This window comes from Sinocyclocheilus grahami, unplaced genomic scaffold (genome assembly GCF_001515645.1).
Source record: "Sinocyclocheilus grahami isolate Dianchi unplaced genomic scaffold, SAMN03320097.WGS_v1.1 scaffold322.1, whole genome shotgun sequence".
Lineage (NCBI taxonomy): Eukaryota > Metazoa > Chordata > Actinopteri > Cypriniformes > Cyprinidae > Sinocyclocheilus > Sinocyclocheilus grahami.
In genome coordinates this window covers 66,219-70,636 of record NW_015505501.1, presented here as the reverse complement: position 1 = coordinate 70,636, position 4,418 = coordinate 66,219, and the positions used below count along the sequence as shown (strand labels likewise).

The following is a 4,418-nucleotide window of genomic DNA, read 5'->3' as shown; positions in this document are numbered from 1 at the left end:
GTGACATAGACATGTGGGGGTGTGTTAGAATGAGCCGTTTTAGGAGGGCGTGGCTGACTCTTAACTTTTATAAAGAATATCTCTCTGGATTTGAGACTTTAGTCTTTGCAACTTTACAGATCTTCTTTATGCACCAAGAGCTTGTAACACCAAAGAGAAAGGAACAATTGAAATCGCATCATATGACCCCTTTAATTTTCGACAGGAATAAAAATTTAAAAAAAGAGAGTCAGTAAGGGACTGAAGTACAGCGTGTTCAATGGACTGTATTGCTGTTTAACAACTCCGTCTGTTCGGAGAGGAAGAAGAAAAAAAAACTTCCAGGAGACAAAAGCTGCATACAACAGTTTTGAAAGTTGTGACTTAGCTAAAATCACGTGATCTTACGTGAGCCTTTATACAGTGCGTACCATTGTAAAGACCATTAAGTCATTCACAAACAGTTTTGTTTTTATTGGTTATGCTAATGTTAAGGGAACATTTCATCATTTTGCAAACTTTACGAGAACGTTACTTTTGAATGTTCTCTATTCATTCTTAGACAAACGTCCAACTAAAACATTCAAAACAAACAAACAAAAAAACATTCCATGAACAATGTATAGGATAAATGTTTTTGTGTTAACGTTTTGAGAAGATTATTAAAAACCAGACAACTTTATATGAACATTCATATGAACATTTGTTTATAATGTTCATACCATTCTGTTCTCTCCAAAGGTCTGTTCCCTGTTATAGCTGGCCTGGGATGTTAATATTTAATCAGTTTTGTGTGTGTGTGTGTGTTTATTCCTACAGTAATACAAATACTCAGAACATTTAAAATTAAAAGTTAGTCCTTAGGATTATTCAGCTGTTACTGAAAGAGCTCCTATTCATTAATTATTGCCATGAGAAGATGAGGTGGACCATAAAAAGACATAATAGTTTGCAAATCAGTTATTTTGAATGTTCTCTATTCATTCTTAGACAAACGTCCAACTAAAACATTCAAAACAAACAAACAAACAAACATTCCATGAACAATGTATAGGATAAATGTTTTTGTGTTAACGTTTTGAGAAGATTATTAAAAACCAGACAACTTTATATGAACATTTATATGAACATTTGTTCATAATGTTCATACCATTCTGTTCTCTCCAAAGGTCTGTTCCCTGTTATAGCTGGCCTGGGATGTTAATATTTAATCAGTTTTGTGTGTGTGTGTGTGTGTGTGTGTGTTTATTCCTACAGTAATACAAATACTCAGAATATTTCAAATTAAAAGTTAGTCCTTAGGATTATTCAGCTGTTACTGAAAGAGCTCCTATTCATTAATTATTGCCATGAGAAGATGAGGTGGACCATAAAAAGACATAATAGTTTGCAAATCAGTTATGCAGCTCAATAATAGTGTGTTTTAGCATATTTTAAAATCATATATCATATGATTTTTACAGATCATATTAAGTAGCCTAACTAATCTTCCTCTTCAGCTCGAGAAATAGTTTTGTTTTCAGCTGAACAACACTACATCCTTGTTTTAAAGCAGGTACTGAGCCTATTTTCACATATTCTTCCTTTAAATGCTTCTTTAGTTCCTCAACTTACTGAATGAAAACTGCTTTCCATGTATACATATATATATACACACACACACAAAGAAGATAAATATAGATAAAGTAGAATTAAAATAGAATAGAAAGTGCTAGAGTTAGAGGGTCAAATAAAGGTGGAACAGATGTGTTTTTAGTCGTTTCTTGAAGATGGTTAAGGACTCAGCTGCTCCTATATTGTATATTATCCAGTATATTGTATACTGTATTCAACCTGAGAGTCAGTTTCAGTCAGTGTCGTCATTGCTCTTACAGCCTGTGAGAAGAAAGAAGAAGTTTCTAATGAATTATGACAGCAGGTCAATATTTGATTTCCCTCTTCAGGTAAAGTCTTCAAGTCTCTGACGTCACGCGCAGGGATAGGCTGCGTCACGTGGTACAACTTTCCAAACCTGTGAGTGTTTTCCGAAAAAAATGTAGAGGGACAAAAACCTCTTTGATGGTGGAAAAGGTAAGACGAAACCATCCTTAAAGTGTATTATTTAAGCTTTACGTATAATACCCTTATATATTCAAACGAAGTCGCATTTCGAAAGATGTGATCGTTGTTGTTTTATTATAAACACATCTGTCTGTCAGTGCTGTTGTTGTCATGTCGTTTACTTCCAGTTTGAGATAAAGCAACTAAGAGCTCTTAGTTTTAAGAGTATATCTATCTACGCACTATTGAGGATAAATAACCATCATTTAAACTTCGCTGACCTGTTGATCCCGCGGTGTTTTTCTTAAGCGCGCTTTGTTTCAGTCTGGAATGGAATGTCTGAATAGATTCATTGTAGCATTTTTAAATGGCGCGAACATGTTGTATTATTCATTACTGGTAATTAGTTACATTGTTGAATTACTGCCAGCAACCCACAAAAAACGACTAGCTTGTACTATGGTATTAATATATCACCAGTGTCGGGGATAACGCGAGTTATGTAATCAGATTACTTTTTTCAAGTAACTAGTAAAGTAACGCAGTACTTTTTAATTGAAAAGAGTTACTTTTTCAAATAAGAGTTACTTTTTCCAATTTATTGATTGTCAGCTCTCCTGTCGCCATGTTGAGACAACTCAGAAGATGTTACTGTAGTTATAAAATAAATATGAATATGCATTAATTCATCTCACTCACACAAAAACAAGCACACAGGTTCAGTATTCCTCAAAATGAATAAAAATAATGCGACTCAGAATATGACGCAAACCTGCAATAATTCAATGTTAAACGACACAAATATCCTTTATGTATTTAATCTCATTCTATTTGCTTCTGACCTTCGATGATCCAGTTCAAGCGTACTAATAGCCAAAAATTACTCTAGACGAACATCTGTGTGTCTTTGTTTATTGCTGAAGTGTGTTGAAATGTCTTCTTCTGCATTCTACTGTACGGACGTAAATGTACTTTCCCTTCAGCCTGAGGCTTATTCATTTCACATTTGGCGTGAAAAGGCTTTTATATTTGCCAAAAACAGAACTTTTTTATTTTAAAAACAAACAAGCAAGCCCTGTCCAGATTTAAAATGTAACGCAAAAGTAACCTAACGCATTACTTTCCATAAAAAGTAACTAAGTAACGTAATTAGTTACTTTTTTATGGAGTAACGCAATATTGTAATGCATTACTTTTAAAAGTAACTTTCCCCAACACTGTATATCACATATGGTCAAAAAGCATAGCATTACTTTTGGTACCTTTTATTACTTTGTTTAGTGTCATGTGATGTAGATACAGGTATTTTTGGCTCTTCGTGAATGTGTTGATTGCTTTTATTAATATATAACATTCTTCTTCTTATTGGCTGTCTTTCAGGCCTTTGGATTCACATATATCAAATGACGTTTTACACACTGAACTCAAGGCCAATGTAAGTCTTGCACAGTGTCTGCGTGTGAAAGGTATTTTATAAAAATGTCTTGTTTTTTTCTCATTTGTAATACTTTTCTCTTGTTGTTTCATTAGGTTAACTATGCTTAAGGAAGAATGTAACATGGAGATTGTTGTTTTCTTTATTTTATGCTGTTGACGCAGCGTTAGTAGTCTGTGATTACCCAAATCAGACGTCTAGTTCTTGAACAGGCATGTTCATTTCTGTCTCTGTGGTTGCCCTTGATTCTGTCTGTGGCGTAAATGTTTCAGTCGTATCTCCTGTGGGTTTAGAGTTAACGCTCTTGCAAGTGGATGATGGGTTACTGTTTCAGTCGTTGCTATGTTCAAGTTACAAAGTTGGACCGCCTGACCTGGGGAGCACCTGTGTCCGAGAACATATATTGTACATAGATCAATAGTCAAATATATTTGCATAATTATGCTAAAGTGTATAATTGTCCCACATAGCAGTTCTAGTTTCTGACTCTGCGTTATTACTTATTACATACACATACTCAACATATAATTCCATTTATTTAGCAATTTCACGTCTTCATCGCTTTAAGACACTGTTGCTCCCAAGGGGTTTGTTTCTTCTACCACTTTCTGGTATCCCGAATGGTGGTTATTTGTGTCGATAGCTTCTTGTCTGCTTTGGAAAAGGGTTTTTGCATAATATCTTCATGCTTTAGCATTTTCTTGTGCTCTTTCACTTGTAGAGAGGCATTTCCTGCACTGTAAGTGGATGAAATCATTAAGCTTTATCTTGGTTAGTAAAAACCAATATACAAGCAGACAATTTGGCATACTTTGTTACAGTTTCTGAACTATTAACATGAACATGTTCTAGCACACAATATCTGCTCTATAGGCCTAAGAGTGGTTCTCAATTGGTTTTGCTTCATGACCATTTTTACATTTCACATTAACTGATGACCCAAAAAAGCAAAAAACATATTTAA

At 34.3% G+C, this 4,418-nt stretch overlaps 1 protein-coding gene across 4 annotated transcripts in view; it reads left to right on the top strand.

Annotated features, from left to right (window-relative positions):
- The first annotated feature begins 1,958 nt into the window (after positions 1-1,958).
- The window catches only part of LOC107602236 (MARVEL domain-containing protein 2-like), a 10,037-nt gene continuing 7,577 nt past the window's right edge, over positions 1,959-4,418 (top strand). Inside the window, exons 1-3 of one of the 4 annotated variants that reach the window (XM_016294687.1) lie at positions 1,959-2,049; positions 3,400-3,454; positions 3,550-3,666. The gene's annotated coding sequence lies outside the window, so the exon portion shown is untranslated. Of the gene's footprint in view, positions 2,050-3,399; positions 3,486-3,549; positions 3,667-4,116; positions 4,226-4,418 lie in introns of those variants that run through there. The other 3 variants (XM_016294686.1, XM_016294688.1, XM_016294690.1) reach the window with 3 other exon arrangements.